Below are 22,637 nucleotides of genomic sequence, written 5' to 3'. Positions count from 1 at the left end.
TTGTTTGTCTTTTTGTTGCTGAGTTGAACAATTTGTTTATATGTTCTGGATACTAGATCCTTATCTGATACCGCTTTTCCAAATATTGTCTCCCATTGTGCAGACTTTTTTACTTTCCTAACAAAGTTTTTTGATGCACATAAGTGTTTAATTTTGAGGAGTTCCCATTTATTTGTTTCTTTCTTCAATGCTCATGCTTTGGATGTAAGATCTAGGAAACCACCTCCTATTATAAGATTTATAAGATATTTCCCTACATTTTCTTCTAAAAGTTTTGTGGTATTAGATCTAATGTTTAGGTCTTTGATCTATTTTGAATTAATTTTTGTATAGGGTGTGAGATATGGATCCTCTTTCATTCTTTTGCATGTGGATATCCAGTTCTCTAGGCACCATTTATTGAAGAGACTGTTCTGTCCCAGGTAAGTTGGCTTGACTGCCTTATCAAAGATCAATTGTCCATTCGATTCTTGGTGCCTGCCCATGCAAAATAAATAAATAAATAAATAAATAAATAAATAAATAAATAAATAAATAAAATAAATTGTCCATAAATGAGAGAGTCTATATCTGAACACTCTATTCGATTCCATTGGTCAGCATATGATCTTTATGCCAGTACCATACTATTTTGACCAATGTAGCTTCATAATACGCCTTCAAGTCAGGTAGTTTTAGACCTCTGACTTCATTTTTCTTTCACAGGATATTTTTAGCTATTCCGAGCACCCTGCCATTCCAGATAAATTTGGTTATTGGTTTTTCTATTTCTGAAAAGTAAGGTTTTGGAATTTTAACTGGTATTGCATTGAATCTATAAATCAATTTAGGTAGAATTAACATCTTAACTATATTTCATCTTCCAATCCACGAACACGGTATGCCCTTCTGTTTATTTAGGTCTTCTGTGATGTCTTTTAGCAATTTCTTGTAGTTTTCTTTGTATAGGTCTTTTGAATCCTTAGGTAAATTTGTTCCCCAATGTTTTATTCTTTTGGTTGCAATTGTAAATGGATTTCTTTTCTTGATTTCCCCCTCAGATTGTTCATTGCTAGTGTATAGAAACACTACTGATGTTTGAGTGTTGATCTTGTAACCTGCCACTTTGCCGTACTCACTTATTAGCTCTAGTAGTTTTGCTGTTTTTTTTTTTTTTTTGGGTTTTCAACATATAGTATCATATCATCTGCAAACAGTACCACAAAGGATTTGCATTTGCTTTTGATAGGCACCTGAGGCATTATAAGGCCAGGACCACTTTGCATAAAATTATTAAGATCTAGTCTGCTATTTGCCTGAAACCCTACTACCTTTTTTCAACTAGATATACCAAATAAATCCTCACTTTCAATAAAGACTTACTAGTCAAATATGGGTTTGTGACGGGTCTTGGTGATAGGTGGAATTTACACAATCATTGACTCTTTCCATTCTTTGAACTTCCAAGTCTAGCTGGCAAAGGAGGGAAAGGCAAAGACAATTCAGGAATAGATGATATGTATTTGCATGGACTCTAAAAAGAAAGTGTGGAGAGAAAGGAAACTATGTATTAACACTTTGTTTAATAAATATTAAATCATTTTACTCGACTTGTGTTATCTCATTATAGTATTAAAGCAGGCATAATTACAGATTATTTTACGTTTGCTATAGCAGCTAATATTAATGTTTACTGAATGCCAGGTAATTTACATGTATCTTTTCAGTTAGCACCATTTAATAGATGAGGGGCTGAAGTTCAGAATTACTAGCTCGTTGTCACTCAGTAGCCACTGATAAAAACAAAAGCAAAAAAAGAAACAAACAAAACACCCAGAGAGTGCTTTTAGATTTATGGTAAGATAATGGCATTTGGTATCCTATTTAAATTCATGCCTGCTTCACCTCCTCCCATCCTCAGCAGAATAGTTCTGAAGTTGTAATAGCAAAAAAACTAATACTTACTACATGCCAGCCACTCTTGTAAATGCTATATATTACTCATTTAATCCTAACAATAACCCTATGAGGTATATCTTATTATCATCATCACCCCCATTCTAAAGATGAGGAAACTGAAGTCCAGAGAGTTTAAGTAATTTGCCCAAGGTCAATTAAGTCAGGAAGCTGGATTTGAGCCCGCATGATCTGTTTCCATTGTCTGTACTCTTGACTACAATCCTATACTGCCTATCAAAATGTGAACCAAGACTTTGAGAATGGTAAGAGAGGAGATTCTGCTTTGCGAAGGCCTTTTTTTTTCTTCTTTTTTTTGGGCTTTTTTTAAAGATTCTTCCTGACAGAATCACAATTTCATGCTAACACATTGCCCAACCATATTCATCCAGAATCAAAGAGCAACTAAGGAAGTGAGGTGATAAAGGAAGAATTGGTATCATATTTAGAACTCTTGGTCTTCAAATGAATTATGGAATGGAAAGGCTGTCTGCCATTGCCAAGAATGGAAACCAATGGAAAAACTGTAGTGCAGGGGCTATAAGTGCCTAGAAATGAAGAGATCAGCGGAGAAAAACACCTCTCCTGAGACCCATTATCAATTTTTTTCTTGCATTTGCATTCAGCTAGGGGAAAATTAGGTGAAACAGAGGAGAGAATTACTAGAACTCTTGTGTATGTGACTTACTAATCTTAGAAAAAGCAGTCTTCCTTCATTCTTTGTAAGGGCAAAGAGGGATATCAATGGGTTAAAATATTTTGCAAACCATTTATGACACCATTAAATATCAGTGGCTCATTTTTAAAAATTATTTTATTTTATTTTTTTAAATACCAAAAAACACCAAACAAACGCAAACATTCGTATTTTGATCATTCCATTCTACATATATAATCAGTAATTCACAATATCATCACATAGTTGCATATTCATCATCATGATCATTTCTTGGAACATTTGCATCTATTCAGAAAAAGAAATAAAACGAAAACAGAAAAAAAGTTTATACATACCATACCCCTTACCCCTCCCTTTCATTGATCACTAGCATTTCGAACTAAATTTATTTAAGCATTTGTTCCCCCTATTATTTATTTTTATTCCGTATGTTCTACTCGTCTGTTGACAAGGTAGATAAAAGGAGCATCAGATACAAGGTTTTCATAATCATACAGTCACGTTGTGCAAGCCGTATCATTATGCAATCATCTTCAAGAGACATGGCTACTGGAACACAGCTCTACATTTTCAGGCAGTTCCCTCCAGCCTCTCCATTACATATCGAATAACAAGGTGATATCTACTTAATGCGTAAGAATAACCTCCAGGATAACCTCTCCACTCTGTTTGGAATCTTTCAGCTATTGACACTTTGTCTCATTTCATTCTTCCCCCTTTTGGTAGAGAATGTTTTCTCAATCCCTTGATGCTGGGTCTCAGTTCATTCTAGGGTTTTTCTCAATCCTTTGATGCTGAGTCTCAGGTCATTCTAGGATTTCTGTCCCACATTGCCAGGGAGGTCCACACCCCTGGGAGTCATGTCCTTGTAGACAGAGGGAGAGTGGTGTGTTTGCTTGCTGTGTTGGCTGGAGACAGAGGCCACATCTGAGCAACAAAAGAGGTTCTCTTGGGGGTGACTGTTAGGCCTAATTTTAGGTAGGCTTGACCTATCCTTTGTGGGGTTAGGTTTCATATGGACAGCCCCCAAGACTGGAGGCTCAGCCTATAGCTTTGGTTGTCCACACTGCTTGTGAGAATATCAAGAATTCAACTTGGGGAAGTTGAATTTTTCCCCATTCTCACCATTCCCTGAAGGGGACTTTGCAAATACTTTTTTATTGTCAGTGACTCATTATGCATGGCTTAAATACTCATTTTTTCTGTAAGTGTGAGCAAATGGGAATTTTAGAGATTCATGTCAAATTATTTTGGCAAAATATTTAGCAACGGGAAAAAAAAATCTAATGACTTGCTCTAATAAAAAATTTTATTTCTCAGGAAGTATTTGTGAAGTCTTTTTGTGGGACTGAGAGAAAGGAGGAAATATTCAACTTCCCCATTTGGAGAATTTCTGATATTCTTGCAAGCAGTGGGGACAACCAAATCAATAGGCTGAGCTCTTGATCTAGAGGTTCTCCCCTGTGAAACTTATTCCTGCATAGGATAGACTAAGCCTACTTAAAATTAGGCCTAAGAGTCACCCCCAGAGAACCTATTTTATTGCTCAGATGTGGCCTCTCTAAGTCATCCTGGCCGGTGAAGTCACTGCCCTTCCTCCTATGTGGGATATAACTACCAGGGGTGTAAATTTCTCTGGTGACGTAGGACAGAACTCCTGGGATGAGCCAGAACCCAGCATCAAGGAATTGAGATAGCCTTCTTGACCAAAGGGGAAAGAGAGAAATGAGGTTAAATAAAGTTTCAGTGGCTGAGAGATTTCAAATAGAGTTGAGAGGTTGCCCTGAAGGTATTCTTATGCATTATATAGATACCACTTTTTAGTTTATCCCTTTATCCCTTTATATTGTATTGGAGTGGCTGGAGGGAAGTATTGAAACTGTTGAGCTGTGTTCCAAGTAGCCTTGATTATTGAAGATGACAGTATAAAGTTATAACTTTTACAGTGTGACTGTGTGATTGTGAAAACCTGTGTCTGATGCTCTTTTTATCCAGTGTATAGACAGATGAGTAAAAAAATATGGATAAAAATAAATAATAGGGGGAAAAGAGGTAAAATAAATTGGGTATATGGAAATACTAGTCGTGGATGAGAGAGAGGGGTAAGGAGTATGGTATGTATTTTTTCTTTTTATTCCTTTTTCTGGAGTGATGTGAATGTTCTAAAAAATGATCATGTTGATGAATACACAACTATGTGATGATGTTGGAAGCCATTAATTGTATACCAGGTATGGAATGTATGTATGTTAAGATTTGTCAATAAAAATATTAAAAAAAATATGATTTCTTTCAAAATAATAAACCTGAAATATTAACCAAAGAAAACTTTCCTAGAGGTGTATTAGCTAGGGTTCTCTAGAGAAACAGAATCAGCAGGAGATATCTGCAAATATAAAATTTATAGAAGTGTCTCATGTAACCATGGGGATGTAGAGTCCATCCCAGGTCTGTTAGGCAGGCTGCCTTCTGGTAGCTCCAATGAAGGTCTTTAATGAACTCTTAGGAGAGGCAGCCTGGACAACCATGGGGATGTAAGAGTCTTAGATCTGTAGGGCAGGCCGTGAGCTGGCAGCTCCAATGAAAGTCCTCAACAGACTGTCGGGAGAGGCTGGCTGGACAACCATGGGGATGTAAGAATCCAAGATCTATAGGGCAGGCCATGAGCTGGCAGCTCCAATGAAGGTCCTCAATGAACTCTCAGTTGAAGCTGTCTTGCTAAAGCAGGAAGAGTGACTATCTATTCTGAATCCTCCTTAAAAGCTTTCTGGTGATTAGATTAAGTGTCATTCATTTGCAGAAGACACTCCCCTCAGCTGATTGCAAATGTAGTCAGCTGTGGATGTAGCCAGTGTGGTCATGATTTAAGTCCATGAAATGTCCTCATAGCAGCAGACAGGCCAGCGCTTTTCCAATCAGAAACTGGGCACTACCACCTGGCCAAGATGACACATAAACATTCTTCCATGACAAGAAGAAATTAAAAAAATGCATTTTTTGTTTAAAAATTAGCACTTTGTTTCAACTTCTAGTATATGTGATTGCTATGTATGGAGGCTCTCACCTTGAGCCTGAGGTAGATTTAAATATGTGTGTTTGTGTCTGTTTAGACTCCTGGCACAGCACCTAAAGAAGAATATTTGTAAAGATGTGGGGGACTGGGGAGCCTCCAAGGAGGTAATTCATTTTAAAGAAATGAGGAGCCAGGCACACCTGACTAGAGGTCTGGTTCCTGTGAGGAGCAAGTTGGCTATAAAAATCAAAGCACAAATGAAATCTAGAGGTCTTTATGACATAGGTATATAGACATTACTGCTTTTGAACCTTTTAATAGAGTGTAATGTCAGTGTTTGTTAATTTTGGGCTTTCATCAGGCACCTTCATAGTCTTGCGTCAGGGCCTGGTGAAGTGGAAGTGTCTGGCTGTTGTCTAAGAGAGAGTGGTAACAGATGCCTTGCAAGATGTGGATTAGTCATGAGCATATCTGAATTCCTGAAGCACCTGACTTCACAAAGTACCTAGACTTCTAAAAGAACTCGAGAAACTGTTATAGGTTGTTGAGGTCCTTGCTGAGTGGAGGCAAGAGATAACAGAATCTGGGTTCTAATTATTAGTTTGATTCTGTTTTTATTCCCATGTTGGGGAGTAAAACCTGGGAAATTCAGGTTACAGTCGTATTTCTACAAGATTTTCAAGACAGCTATAGGCTACCAAATACATATAATCATGCTGCTGAACATATAGATGTAATAGAATTGGTATCCTTTAAGAGCTTTCTAAGCATGCATTAGTTGGTACATTCTGTTTTGAAGTTTAGCAGTGTTATATCCATTTTTAGACTTTGTACTTGAAAATAGAATTCAGAAAAGATGAATAAAAACCTTTATGTTAATGGTGTTTTAATATTTAGATAGTATTATTTTAAATCTTTTATTGGGTGGAGAAGGCTTTGAAGAAGAATGGTTAACTGACAACATTGGGAATGGATTTTAAATTTCCATAGCTGAAGTAAATGGATACTTTTCAATATCTATTTATTAATAGTGAATTTCAGAGAATATTTGACTAATAAATACTTGCTAAGTAATTTTTTTCTGATAGGACAGTGAGCAAAAGAAAGTTTAATTTAATAGTTTCAGCAATGCAGAGATTTAAAAAGAACTTAGGACTATGTTTCTAGTATGAGATAAAAAAAATATGAACATGTTAAAGATTGCAAAAACACATATATACTGTGAAATTTTCTTGTTAATCCCTCTCTATATTCTTTTTTTTAAACTTTTTTATTAATTGAAAAAAATTAACAAAACATTAAGATATCATTCCATTCTACATATACAATCAGTTATTCTTAATATCATCACATAGTTGCATATTCATCATTTCTTAGAACATTTGCATCGATTTAGAAAAAGAAATAAAAAGACAACAGAAAAAGAAATAAAATGATAACAGAGAAAGAAAAAGATTATACATACCATACCCCTTACCCCTCGCTTTCATTTACCGCTAGCATTTCAAACTAAATTTATTTTAACATTTGTTCCCCCTATTATTTATTTTTATTCCATATGTTCTACTCTTCTGTTGATATAGTAGCTAAAAGGAGCATCAGACACAAGGTTTTCACATTCACAGAGTCTCATTGTGAAAGCTATATCATTGTTCAATCATCATCAAGAAACATGGCTACTGGAACACAGCTCTACATTTTCAGGCAGTTCCCTCCAGCCTCTCCACTACATCTTGAACAACAAGGTGATATCTACTTAATGCATAAGAATAACCTCCAGGATAACCTCTCAACTCTGTTTGGAATCTCTCAGCCATTGACGCTTAGTCTCATTTCACTCTTCCCCCTTTGGTCGAGAAGGTTCTCTCAATCCCTTGATGTTAATTTTCAGCTCATTCTAGGGTTTTTCTCAATCCCTTGATGCTGAGTCTCAGCTCATTCCAGGATCTCTGTCCCCACGTTTCCAGGAAGATCCACACCCCTGGGAGTCATGTCCCACGCAGAGAGGGGGAGGGTGTTGAGACTGCTCGTCATGTTGGCTGGAGAGAGGGGCCACATCTGAGCAACAAAAGAGGCTCTCTTGGGGGTGACTCTTAGGCCTAAATTTTAAGTAGACTTGACCTATCCTTTGCGGGGCTAAGTTTCATATGAACAAACCCCAAGACTGGGGGCTCAGCCTATAGCTTTGGTTGTCCACACTGCTTGTGAGAATATCAAGAATTCAACTTGGGGAAACTGAATTTCTCCCCACTCTCACCATTCCCCCAAGGGGGCTTTGCCAATACTTTTTTATTCACTGTTCAAATCCTTCTGGGATTTATTGAGGCATCACTCTGGACAAACCTACAAAATCTCATGCCCTACTCAAGGTTCCATGTACTTATGGTGTTCAATTAAGCTGTCCAAATAAGATATATTAGGAAATGTGCTAGTCAAAATATAAATTTTCTACCAAATAAACATTTTTTTTGTTTTAGTCTCACACATAAGTTAAAGTTTTAGAATATGAATTACCATCTGTTTTCAACACCCTGCATTATTGACATTCCTGAAAGGCTAAATTTGTTCATATCAATATGTTTAAGATTATTTAGTAGCTGGCATATTTAAGAAATAATTACTGTTAAGGTGTTGAAGATGACAAATTTTATTTTACCTCCAAAGTCTTGATTAGACAGGAGGGGAAAAACTTGTGAATAAATGAGTTAAAAATGTCAAAATTTTATTCAGGTAAACTCAGATCAGTCATGGAAGATATGGGTCACTTTCTAAGTTTGAAATGTGGCTTCCAGATTTTTCTTTATGGCATTTTTAAACTTTTTTTTTGTTGTGAAATATATATGCAAAAAAGCAATAAATTTCCTAGTACATTTTAACAAGTAGTTATAGAGCAGATTTTAAAGTTTGGTATGAGTTACAGTTCCACAATTTTTTGTTTTTTCTTCTAGCTGCTCCAAGACACTGAAGACCAACAGAAATATCAAAATAAAGATACAGCAGTCATACTCATTTGTTAAATCCTATCTTCTCTGTTATACTCCTCCTTCTCTTTTAAATAACATATATACATAAAAGCCATAAATTTCAAAGTACTTTGCAAGAATTAGTTGTAGAACAGATTTCACGGTTTGCTATGTGTTATAATTCCACAATTTTAGTTTTTTATTTCTAGCTGCTCTAAGGTACTGGAGGCTAAAAGAAATATCAGTATGATGATTCAGCACTCATACTCATTTGTTAAATCTGTCCTTCTCTATATAACTTCACCATCACTTTTGATCTTTCTCCCACTCTTTAGGGGTATTTGGGCTATGGCCATTATAACTTTTTCATATTGGAAGGGGCTGTCAGTAATATGGGATAGAGGGATGGAACTAGTTGATGTTCTGGAAAGGCTGGCCTTCTGCATTTCAGGATCTTTATGGTATTTTAGCACCACTAAGGCAAGTGGTCAAGGAAATGCTTTCTTCTGAGAATACTACATGGCTAATTAAGTAGACTGGCCAGGGTTTTTCTTTCTTATGCCTATGCCATGTTTCCATAAAGCAAAGCACAGGAAGTCACCCAACCCTATGCATTGAGTAAGAATGAGATATTAATATCTAATAATTAATAATGTCAATATCTGAAGATGACACCAATTAGTGTTTATGTGCTGTAGTGTCTATTCCAGAAGGTGTTTACTCATAGTAGTGATTTGAAATTATAGGTAAGATATATTTAATCATATATAAATTATAATTTTGATAGTCATGTTTGACTAGAAAGTAGTATACCAGACAGCTCCTTGCATATGAACATATCAGACACCTCATATGTGCTACCTCAGAATAGCTGGACTTCACCTGTTTCTCCAGAATTTTGGACTTCTTTGTCCACTCTAGATGCTGTGATAACAACTGATTTTGTATAGACCCAGGATATAGGAGATGAAAGGGAGCTGGTAGAAAGCTTCTCTTTTCCGCCCCTCTATGAAGTATTCCGTGGTAAAGCTTTCTGTCTAGCCTGTCCTACGTGGCCATGTCTCTTTGTGAACTGGTTAATTTAATAAGGCAACTCTGTATATTTGCTTCTCAACCTTACCTGTCTCAGTTCCCTTTTTCCATCATTTACACTACCCTAATTTTTAAGGGAATTTAGTCTAGGACCGTGAATGTTCCATAAATATTTAATAAATTGAATTGAATAAAAATAAAATCTTGGCTAAATGGGAGTTATTTTTTCCTCTTTCCATGCTTCAGAAGAACTTATTCTCACCTCCTGACCCTTTCATCTTATGGCTACTTCTATATTGGTAGGTATGGTGCCTAGAAAGAAATAACCAACAAATCAAAGCCAGATGACTTGAAGATAACTCACAATTCCAAAAGACTGAAGGCAAGAGGAAGGATGAATGGTTCCATGTGAGAATTGTCAGGATTATGGGCCCAAAACTCATCTTTTCCTCAGAGACGTAGCTCACTTCTAGACAAGTCATGGCCATCTTGTCTAGGTATCTCCCCTGTTAGGAAAAACTCCTGCATAAATTCTGGCCTTCATTGTTCCTTAAGAAGAAAACTGAAATATTTCTCTATTCAATTTCAAAAGATTGTGGTTTGTGATATATGCATGCGAGACTTAAAATGCTAAAACTGTGAGGATGGTCTGTTAAAAGAATGAAAGGAGAGAAGGCAATTTGAATTTAGTTTTTTTTTTATCACACACTTGCCTTTAGAAACTGGTAATTGTTAGCAACTTCCACAGTAACTACAGGAAAAATGTTTAAGACATTCAAAATGTTAAAAAAAAAAAAAAAGATACACAGCATTTGTTCTGTATTTTCATACATGCCAGTACCCAGGGCTCAGACCTTTGTCCTCTTGGGAAGAAATGTAGACATAATTATTATTGTTCTTGCCATAACTGGTATTAACAGTAAGGAAGATTGTTATAGAAATGAAAGCAAGGAGCTACCAGCTATGCCGACCTGTATGAGACCTTTTGCAATTTAATGAAAAGGCCAAGAAGAGACAGCAGAGTTTGACCTATTTTTTTTGTGTATATGAAATTGGGAACACATCACTAAAACTGCAGATAACTTTTTAAGTTCTGTGTGGTCAATCATAGCCACAGTAAATGAAGACAATTATAAATTTGTATAATTTGGCAACTGTAAAATATGAAGAAGAAAGCTTTATTAGGGAACCTAAAGAAATCCTTAAAGTTCTGCTTTATTTCAAGATACATGTGAAGGAGATTTATTATAAATCAACTGACTAGAAGTATGACTCATATTCAGGGATGTTACTGGAATTGGCTATTTGGATTTTACCATCACTGAAGGTAATGCTTGATCTTTTCACTGACCATAAAGACATTTCAAGCACAGTAATAGAAACTGCACTTGGTAGAGTCCACTGAGGCCAACTGTAGCAAGCAGCAAATGTATTTAAGTATTTAGTCCAGCAAAGATGTGATGTCCATGTTGCTTTTACTTCTTTTATAAGGGCAGACATGAAGAAGGATTCATTCAATTTAGTCAACATAAAACCATTAAAAATGAAGCAAGAGAGCAGTGAAGCATAAAAAGTAAGCAGTCAGTCCATATTAGTTGGTGGAGTGGAATGAGCAGGATTCATGTCTGCCTCTGTTTCAGTTTGCTAAAGCTGTTGGAATGCAGTATATCAAAAATGGGTTGGCTTTTTCAAAAAGGGTTTATTTGGTTACAAATTTACAGTTCTAAGGCCATAAAAATGTCCTAAGGCATCGACATACCTTCACTGAAGAAACGTTGATGGCATCTGGGTTTCCTCTGTCACATGGGAAGGCTCATGGTGATGTCAGCTGGCCCTTCTCTCTTGGGGCTGTCTCAGCTCCTATGGGTCCTTTGGCTTCTCCTGGAGTATTCTTTCATTAGTTTCTCTAAACTCTCTCTGCTTTCTTAATTAAAGGACTCCAGCAGGTGGATTAAGACCCACCTTGAACGGACAAGGTCACATCTCCCACCAGCAATACGTCTGCCCCCACGAGATTGGGTTAAAATAACATATACTTTTCTGGGGTGCATAACAGATTTCAGACCAGCCCGGCCTCCATAGCTGCCACTTCTAGACTGCATAGTTGGAGTCCTGGACTGACAATAGCTGATCTGGATGGGGTTTGGGGGGCGGGTTTGTTACCAAGTTGCTTCATATGTGGGACAGAGAAGGAATATAAGCATGAGGCAACATTAGCCAGCTCAGTTTCAGGTAGAGGGGAAAGATAGAAGAGGAAATAAACTATGACGGTAGATCACAAGGGCCATCCAACCCAGGCCTTCATATCCCCCACCCCCCACTGAAGAAGTCCTTTTTATGGTGTCCTGTGGAAAAGTCCAGCCAGTAACATAGCCCATCAGGTGCTAATGTTACTCAGTGGATTGGCTGCATTAGAACCTCCAGGGGAGCTTTAGGAAATACACCTCTCAGAGGTCTAATTCTGTAGGTCTGAAGCAGAGCATGGGATTCTGTGTTTTTAAACATCTCCCCAGATGTTTTTAAAGCCATCATATTTGGAATATCTGAGCTTATTACTTACCTGCTGCTGGTTAGGTGAAGAAGATAAGAAATAAGAAGATGCTGTCGTCTTTTAAACTAAAATTTGCATCTTTAAAGCATTGCCTGTTTTGATTCTCTCTGAGGCTTTTGTGTAATTTAACGGTCTTAGATCAAGTCAGATAATTTGAATTTGTGGTAGACTTACTCATAATTTTATGATATTATTGAGGAGAACAGGGCAGTCTGGTGGTAGAGAATGTGATAAAGCAACTCCAATTTGGGGATGGGAGTGATGGAAGATCAAATAATTGAAGGATTTTGGGATGCAAGTTGAAACCACCATCCATTGTCTTAGATCACTGAGATTTTCAATTGTCTGGTGTATGGGGAGGAGCTAACTGACCAGCTGTCAAGGCGTGAACTAGGCTGGGAGAGGAAATTCAGTGAGGGCTGGGCCTTGGTGTAGGAGGTTCTCATTCAGTGTTTTTTGACAGCTTGATGATGATCGAGTAGATATGTCGGGGCGGGGGGGAAAAAGTGAGGAGATTGTGTCAGAAAGGAAGGAATAACTAGAGATTTTAGAGGTTTAAAGAACCTTTAAATGTTCTCTTTAAAGAACCTTTCGAGATTAAGAGAAACTTTAGAGAAGTTCCTAGAGATGAGACAATCCAAGTTGTGGCTAAAGTGTAGTGGCATTTAAAATGGGGGCTGTTGAGCAATTTTGTGATTATCAACGTGGATGGATGATGCTGTTGTGAGAATGTTGGCCAAATATTGGAGACAGAGGCAAACTGTGATCCAGATTTTAAATTGTTTGAGCAAAGTATGTCAGAGGTGATGTGGAAGTGAAATGGAAATGGAAAAGAGGATGTAGAGAGTGTGGAGTACAAGGTCCAGGCTCTGGCTTGTGGGTGAATTTGGTGAGTCTGGGCACGTCCCACAACCACTTTGAACAGATATTCTTGTGAGTTAGTAACATCTGTCCCATCTCCCTTTTAGAGTTGTTGGAGACTCACCTGATTGTGTGTGTAAAAGCCACTTTGAAAAGCTAGATAATCTCCAAGGGTCATCCTAGCTTTGAGATCACACAGCACAACTATTTTGTTTACAACCTATCAGTGTTATGAGATGCTGTAAAATGTATGCATGGGTAAAAGTGCATTCTCACTTGCAAGAAAAACACCTAAAACCAGTATTCAGTAACTCACACAGTCAAACAACCATTAAGCTAAATGACTTTTATCTCTGGAATATTAGGTCAAATTTGGGGAAGATGCTTTTAATATTTATTTTTCTTTTTTGGCTTTCATTGAGCACATGCTGGCACCTTTTGAAGTATTTGAAAACCCACATAATAAACATGAATCTGAGTCTGCTATTGTCACAAATACATCGTCTACAACTTGATTTTCCGTAATATCAATTACTCAGGTAAAAATATGATGCCACTGAGTGGTTCTTTGATTTTGGCATTTCATTTTCAGATTTGTTGGATTGAGTTATAATTCTGTAACTCTAACTGCAATTGTGTTATGATTCCTAGCAACTGGGTATTTTTCTCCACTGTTTATTTACATGTCATTTGAACCATGGCTCCTCTTTTGACTTTGGAATATGCAAAGCTCAGCACCTGACCTAGGGGAAAGTTACAGTGACAAATATTAGTCTAAGGATGTCTTACACTGGCTTTACTTTCTATACACTTGCCTCTGCTGCGGAGTACAATTTCCAAATCTTACATAAATCCAAAGTTGGATTCAAATATAGTTTCTATTAATTAGTCTCCTGCTCATTTCTAATTTAGTAATTGACACCTAGGTCTTTATCAGGTTCAGGGGCATAAAACACGTGTTTTCTGTAAAGAAGGTGATGTTCCCAGATTCGCAGTGTTCTTCCTTGAAACATACTTGAGAGAAACTGAAAGTCCATTTCCAGGAGCCTAATCCCTTGCTGAAACAATATTTATGGTCTAAGAACATCATAAATACTGTAGGTTCTTTATTTAAACCTTACTGAATAGTTTGTGTCTAAGACTCTGGAGGCCAGAAGTGAAGAGAGGAAAAACATTCTGAGAAAGATGAGGTCAGTTTTCCAACATTTGGAAGGATTTTATCAATTTACGGTCAACTCAGTTCCAGTGATAATTACCATACGTTTCCATTACTCTGAGCAAAATGAGAGACAGAGCAGTTGGCTGCAAACTATTTCAAATCTTTTTTGTAAGAAACAACACAGAAGACTTGAGGGAATTCTGTACCTAACGGAAGAACCTGCTTGGGAGCTAGATTTCCCCCTAACATAGTGCTTACATTACAGATCTGTGGAGAAGTTAACAATTTGTTCTCTGTGCTCTGAATAATGAAGGTTAAGAGTAAAATGGTGTTAATGGTAGCTTGTAGAAAAAGATGTGATGAGAGTACAACATTGTGAATGTAACAGCACTGAATTATATATTTGAATGTCACTAAAAGGGTGAAATGTTAAGTTGTATATATATGGTACTAGAAAAAAAAAATCCATGAAACAACATTAACAGGGAACCCTAAGTTAAACCATGGGCTATATAAAAAAAAAAAGTGAAATGATGTGAATGGTAGCTTGTAGAAGGAATAAGCAGTGGAAGGATACTTTTGAAATACTGGAATGGGAATCTTTTGTATTACTTTGGTGTTTTCTTCAGCCTACAGCACTATAATGTGACTGTGCCAATTTCTTACTCTGTTTTGCTTAAAGTTTGCATACTGTACTTATACCAAGCTATTGGAAAGGAATTTTCAGTGTTTCCTCCAGTCCTGTGCTGCCTATTGAGAAATTTTCTGAGCTGCTTAAAAGCTCGTAACCCTATCATTCACTCTGTTTCCTTTATACAGCTGTGGATTTGAATGGCAGGTAAATATAGTCCCTGTTGGGAGAATTCTCCCTTGTTTAGAAGATTGAACTGTGTGAGTGAAGTGAATTGCATGTGAATTGAGATACAGATTATTTCATGTCAGGGCCAATAAAACCTTAGACCTTAAGGATCTTCCAGATGAAGGAATATTGACAGATCTTAACTGTGGGAAGGGTGTTGTGATAATAACCAATTCAAAGTGGAATATTGCTTTTCTCTAAAGAAGATTCAAAGAGGGAGTCAATAACATTAACCTTCATGTCAGCTAGTCCAAGATGAAATGCTAGTCTGAGCACCAACTAATCAAGATTGTCTTGTCCCTTGTATTCTTGTGTTGGGAAATAACTTAGTTCAGTATCTTTAAGATTTATTCATCTTGTATCTGCACTGATCACATGCACTGAACTGCAAACTGGAGCCAAGAACTATATTTTTGAAGCTGGGCTGGTGATAGGCAGACTGTCGCTCAGTCCTTGGAATAAATCCAGCCATCTTAAATATTGACACGCTTCTTTATGGTGCACTAGGGACATTATTATCATGCTGTGTTCTTTTGATCTGGTGAATATAACCATTGCATTTGAATGCTTTTCTAAGACAGGAAGATCATCTTAGCAAAAATTACTTGAAAAGCTGGTGTAAATGACTGACTGAAAATTCCCATGTGGACATTTAAGAAATATAAGTAATAAAATATGTCTGATGAAAAAGAAAATGTATAAATTTTTTGAGTTGATATATATTATATGTTAGATGTGTAGCCATATCCATACCCATACTTTTTTATGTTCAGTTTTTATAATTACAGAGAGAAGTTTGAGGCTATAAATAATCATTTGCATTTTCATTAGTAGTTTATGCCATTATAGCCCTTTAACAATTAAATATTGTTAAACACCATGGCTACTACTAGTAGTCCTCCTTCTCCTCCTCTACCCAGCACTTATGGGCATTTACTAAGTATCAGGCAATGTGGTAATTGCTTTGTCTACACAAATCCCTGTAATCCATTCAACAGCTATATGAAATATTTATCTTTGTTTCCATTCTATGGACTAGGACACCAAGACTTAGTGATATTACGCAATTTGGATAAGATCATATGGCAAATGATGGGCTAAGATAAGAAGTCCAGATCTTTCTTACCCCAAAGCTTGTACTCTTACCCATTTTGCAATTCAGTCTCAAGTGTACTCCTAAAAGCAAAAATCATTCTATTAGGGCAGGTGAAGACCCTATTTTAAGACATAAGATATAAAATTTACGTTAAGAGAGATCAGTGCAGACCTGACATACCTACAAGGAAGCAGAGGCAGTACCCCAGAGACCAAATAGTGTCAAAGTAGCACCAATGGAGAAAGAAGCCATTCCTCACACTAAATAACCCAGCAGCACTTTTAAAGAAAATTAATAAAGACTCGATCCCTTAGTGTATACCTGACACAACCATAGAAAAGGCTGAGAACCTTTTGTAATAAGGGTTCTGATGCAGGAAGTGACCATTTAGCACAACACTGAATGAGACAAGATCATGCAGAATGTACAGATCAAGCAGAAAACTTGGGTGACTTAAGAAGAGGTATTTGACAGAATTGGAGCAGAGACGATTCTCTTGGCTACCTTTGGTCAAGAAGGGGAATTATAAGTTGATAAAAGAAACCCATAGGTGACTTCTGCAGTAAAGAATTAACCTTGCCCAAAAAGAGATCTAATCTTTGCCCTTGGCTCCAGGGAGATAAACTTCAAACCCTTGGAGGGTCTAGTCTGATAAGAATGTCTTTGTTTATCTGGGGACTTTAGATCACACCAGATCATCTCTGCTAACAGTGTGATTTTTACTGGGGGCTTGAGCCACACAAAATTAATTTGACCTCTAGAGAGGCTGGAAACTAAGGTCAATCATTTTGGCAAGCCCCTGTGAAAATTCTGGACATCTGGCCTCCTGTGAGCTTCCCAGGTTAGCAAAACTCCCTGTGTATTTGTCACACACTGTTGTGAGCACTGTCCATTATTTCACTGGCAGAAGATAACTAGAAGCTTCATGCTTGGAACAGTCCTGGACCTGCCCTATCTCCCCTTGGCTGATTTTAATCTTTATCCTTTCACTGTAATTAATTGTTAATTGTTATTGTGAGTATAACAGCTTTTAGTAAGTTCCATGAGTCTTTCCAGCAAATTACTGATCCTGAGGGTGGTCTTGAGGGCCTCTGAACTTGTAGTTGGTGTCAGAAGTTAGGGTGGTATTGGTGACTCTCTAAATTTGTATGCCTTTTTCAAAATATGGCTTTGAATTCTTTGACAGGCTTGTGAGTGCTTTGACCGATAGAGACTGATAGAAGTGAGCCTCGCATCTGAGACTAGGTAAAAAAAAAAGACCATGCAACTTCTGCCTCATCATTCTTGAGCCCTGAACCTCCAGGTAAGAAGTCTGACTACCACGAGAGGTTGGCATATTAGAAAGGTCACATATTGGTGCTCTGGTTGACAGTCCAGCTAAGTCCAGCCTTATAGCCATCAGCCATAACTCACCCTATAGTGTCTTAACTTGTGACTGAGTCCATCTGCCAGCTGAATACAGCTGAGTGACTTCTATCAACAGCATGTGGAATAGATGAATCATCCAGCCGATCCTAGCGGAAAGAAGGGTGGTCTTGAGAAAAACATGGGATGGTATGTGTGAAAGCAATTTAAGAGTATGAAGCACTTCATGAATGCATTATTTTTCTGCTCATCATAGGGTTGTATTTATACTGCTGCTTGGCATTTATTGTATTGTATTTTAATTTGACATATGCATTAATCTCTTCACCACTTTTTATACTTAGTGTAGTACAAAGCTCATAGTAGGTACTTAAATACTTTGTTAAAAATAGTTTCTTAGTATTAATACTAGACAAGGAAGACTGGAGAAAATGTATCCAGAGACTAGTACAGATTTTTTTTAGTATTCTTTTTTTTCAGTTTCATTTTTTTAAAAAATATTTTAATTGTAAACCTTAGGAAACAAACACACAAACAAACATTCTTGACATATAAACATTCTATACATGGTGTGCAATCAGTGGATCACAATATCACCACATGGTTGTGCTTTCATCATCATGATTTTTTTTTTTTTGCATGGGCAGGCACCAGGAATCAAACCTGGGTCTCTGGCATGGCAGGAGAGAACTCTGCCACTGAGCCACCATGACTCGCCTGCTACCGTGGCCTGCCCCATGATCTTTTTTTTTTTTTTTGACATTTGCATCTCTCCAGCAAAAAAAAATAAAAAAGAAAAAACTCGTACATGCCATACCACTTACCCCTCCTTCTTGTTGACCACTAGTATTTCAATCTATTCAATTTATTTTTTAACCTTTGTTCTCCCTATTATTTGTTTATTTTTATTCATATTTTTTTACTCATTTGTCCATACTGTAGACAAAAGGAGCATCAGACACAAGGTTTTCACAATCACACAGTCACACTGTAAAAGCTGTATCATTATACAATCATCTTCAAGAAACATGGCTACTAGAACACAACTCTACAGTTTCAGGTACTTCCCTTTGGCCACTCTAATACATCATAAACTAAAAGGGGATATCTATATAATGCATAAGAATAACCTCCTGGATAACCTCTCAACTCTATTTGAAATTTCTCAGCCACTCATACTTTATTTTGTCTGTTTCTCTCTTCCCCCTTGTGGTCGAGAAGGTTTCCTTAATCCCTTGATGTCAAGTCCCAGCTCATCCCAGGATTTCTGTCCCACATTGCCAGGGAGGTTTACACCCCTGGGAGTCATGTCCCATGTAAAGTGGGTAGTATAGATTTTTAAAAAGTAATGTCTATAGGGGCAGTGCATTAGTGGCTCTGGCAAAAATTCTTACCTGCTGAGCTGGAGACCAGGATTCGATTCCCAGAGGCTGCCCCCCCCCCCCAAAAAAAAAGGAAAAAAAAAATCTATAGTATGAAAGATGTGTTAGCGATAATCCATTACCATCTATTTTATTTTCTATTGTATTCAATAGAATACCACATATTTGAACTTGACAAATACTAGTATAAGCCAAATAGGCTCTGTCATCCAGTGGGTGCAGTGGATATGATACTTACCAGTTTTCTTTTAAAACAGCAAGAAGCTGGGTAAGAGAGAAGAATAGAGGAAGAGATAAAGATGTGCATCATTTTGATGATTAATGAATACAGCACTGTCTAGAAAGTTTATGGCCTGGAAAATCAAGCTGATAGAATAATTGGGTGTTCTCTAGTTGCAGAGAAATGTCCTGGATGCTCTGGAGGAGTTACAGAGGAAGTTCATGGGCCAACATTGCCTTAGTTCAGTTAAATAAACACTGTGAGCTTTCTGTGTAAGACCTTCCTTCAGAGGCTCATAAGTATAGACCTGCCAAAGATGTGCTCCCTTCCTTTGGGGAGTTCACGGTCTAATGGAAAGACATTGCCTCCAGTTTGTGAAAGTGTGTTTTTGATCTCCTGCATCTTCTGCCCAGTGAGTTTGGGAAATTTACTTATAACAGCAGGCAGCTATTGTGAAACTATACAAATGGGAAGATTCTGTCACATTCCATTTTCTCTCATCATTTTTGCACTCAGTTTGTCATTTATAAGATAGGGATAATAATTTCTTTACTATATTGGAGGAATTAAAAAAATCATGTTCCAGAATACATCTAGAACACTGCCTGGAATGGAAGCTGGTCAGTAAATGTCCTGGTTCTGGTCTCCTTTTTTCCTTCAAAAGCATAGAAGAACTCTATTCAGTCATACTCTTTATAATTCATGCAGACATCAGAGGGACTATGGAGACATTTCTGTGGTGTGGTCCAGCTCTTTAGCTTCTCTGCAGAAGTGGAGTGGTGGTTGAAGCAGTGAGTTGTATAGCAAGATTTGAGAGGTGTCTGATAATTCCTTACTATCAAATAGCTCTACCTCTGATGATCCCTGAAATGCCATTATAAATCTATTTCTTGTTGGTATTTGATTTTTAGAAACTCTGTTAAAATGAAAAATTTCACCATGCCAGAATGATACAGTATAGTATAGGGGAAATGGGAATAAGCTTTGAGCTGTACGGACCTGAGTTCAAATACTAAATCTTCTGCTTTGTTAACTTGGGCAAGTTATTTAACCTCTCTGAGCTTCTGTTGCTTCCTTCATAAAAAAGTGTAATAATACCCTGCCTTGGAGGGTTGTTAAAGGGTTACAGACAGTGTGTGCAAAATGGTTGACGCTCAGAGAATGGTGGTACTATTAATGAGCCGTCACATCACCTGACTGGAGCTACCAGAGGGCAGGTGCTTCGGAAAGGAAGAGCCACCAGAAGAGGAAAGAGCGGTATAAAGGAAAGATGGGAAAGCCTCCCAAATCTTGCCTGAGTCACAATTTGTCTGGAGTAGGAGACCAATAAATTTTGGTGGGGAAAAAACTTGTTTTTATTTTCACAAAATTCGAGCTGAAATTTAATAATTCCCTTAATTATGTATATAAACAACCCCAGAAATATCAGCAGTGTCTATGCATCCATCACCAAATCACAGATATTTTCATATAACTTTGCAGTTATTGAAGATTTTAAAAAATGCCATTTACATTCTTCACTACTTCAAAATTATGGTAATTACTATTCCTGCCACTGCTACTTGCTATTTATTATGTTAATAAAAAAGCACATAAATTATTATATCACAAATTTGCTTTTAAAAGTATTTTGATAACAATATTTCAAGATAATTAGCTCCCTTTGCAATCCTATGTATTTGTTTTACGTATTCTGAGAAGGGGCCCATAGGATTCGCCAGACTACCAAAGAAGACCGTGGCACAAAAAAGATTCAATTTATTTTTTCTTGAGCAAGAATCAGCTGTGTCTTGTGCATTTTCTCTGCTGTTCTGAGGGCTGTTAGTAACGATAGAGATGCTCTCCACCCTGGTTTTCTATAACTCAAACAAGGGGAGTGGGAGAGCTATATATCTATATCATCTGTCTATCTATTTTATCATCATCTATCTATATTTTTCCTTCTGATTTTCTCATACAAGAGTGGTCATTGAAAACACAAAAGAGAATTATATCAGTAGAATATATTGCAAAAAAAAAGTTAAAAAAAGTTGATATTGTGTTTGAGTTTTATGAGTATTTTAGCTATTTCTTATGAGAAGAGAGGAAATAATAAATCAATCTTTGGGTAACTAGGAACAAAACCAGGATATTTTTTTCCCTGAGAAAGCTAAGGTAATCTGTTTGCTCTAGTACCCTCCTCTGTAAGACGGGCATGACATTTGTGAGGTGCTTTGGGGATTTTATGCCTGGCCCCCACAGCTTCTCCATCTACTTTTCTGGGTCTTTGGAGTGTATTTCTTTTCCTGTAGAACTCAAACTGTTTCACTGAATGTTACGAATAATAACTGGCTCCTCTCAAATCCCATGATGGAGAAAGTGATAGGGCAAGGTTAGGAGAGTAGGGGATAGGGCTGGGTGCTGACAGAGGGAGAAAGAGAAAAGAGCAAGACATTTCACATGCAGTTTGACCTGGAAAGAATTAACTAGACTTTTGGTTTCAAACCTTTTACTCATGTGGTCCATGAAATAATTTTGAAAGACTTTTTCTTGAGTTGACACGTAAAATGTTTTGTAAATTTACATAGTTGCAAAGTACATATTAAATGATATACTGAATATCATATCTATGATTAAAATATATTTTCATACGAAGTTTGGAGCTGCAGATTTACCTCATTAAATTTATGGAGAGTGTCCCTCATATTAATTAATTGGCAAAGCTAGCCCTTATTGTCAAAACCATTCTACAAATTGGAGTTACTTTCTTTCAGAAAAACATCTTATTTCATTTCTTTTTCTTTTTTGTATGGGCAGGCACTGGTAATCGAACCCAGGCCTCCGGCATAGCCGGCGAGAACTCTGCTACTGAGCCACTGTCGTACTGCCCTTATTTCACTTTTTAATTCGATAAATGTGTTAGTTCCAACTAACCTTGCTTCTGAATTCTAATTCTAAGAAATGAAGGATGAAAGGAAGGAATGGAGGAGAAAGGAAAAGAGGGTTGTCATGAGTTTTTCACCTCGCTTCAGAATCTCTCTCTAAACCTTTCTTGCTTCTCCCTTGAAGGACTCTCTCCCTTAGGAGGAAGCTGTGGAGGTTTTCACACCCCAGGAGTGTGAAGTGTACCTTAGTGTGACTGTGGTGAATGGAGGGTATACTTGCAAAGTAGGAAAAGAAAAAATAGAGGGAAAAAACTGTGTGGTATGAGGCAGATTCATTTGAGAATAGATTACATGTGGAAGTTAAAGATTGGAAAAGCTTTCTTGCACTAGGACACAACTACCTGTGCCTCAGTTTGAACTTGAGCTAGTTCAACACCATCCATTTTACTGCAGTTTGCCCCAATTCATCTTGATAGTGGTTGAAACTGGAACAACCTCCTGGTCCTGCACTCTTTCCACTTCTACATCCGCCACTGTCTCAGGGTGGCCACAGCCTGTAGGAATTGAGGTGGGTGGGTCGAAGCCCTTTGATCATCTGGAATTAATTAAATTCAGTGGATGCTGCTGCTGCTGAATTTTCTTTATAAACCCCACATTA

At 37.3% G+C, this 22,637-nt stretch overlaps 1 long non-coding RNA gene across 3 annotated transcripts in view; it reads left to right on the top strand.

Annotated features, from left to right (window-relative positions):
* LOC143677801 (uncharacterized) overlaps nt 1–22,637 on the top strand; it is a 177,802-nt gene that overhangs the window by 9,544 nt on the left and 145,621 nt on the right. For all 3 annotated transcript variants that reach the window (XR_013172890.1, XR_013172892.1, XR_013172891.1), the window contains exon 2: nt 17,335–17,451. This is a non-coding gene — a long non-coding RNA (uncharacterized LOC143677801). The remainder of the gene's footprint in view (nt 1–17,334; nt 17,452–22,637) is intronic.

The sequence above is a fragment of the Tamandua tetradactyla genome, chromosome 3 (genome assembly GCF_023851605.1).
Source record: "Tamandua tetradactyla isolate mTamTet1 chromosome 3, mTamTet1.pri, whole genome shotgun sequence".
Lineage (NCBI taxonomy): Eukaryota > Metazoa > Chordata > Mammalia > Pilosa > Myrmecophagidae > Tamandua > Tamandua tetradactyla.
The sequence above is the reverse complement of the archived record's forward strand: the minus strand, read 5'-3'. Positions and strand labels throughout refer to the sequence as shown.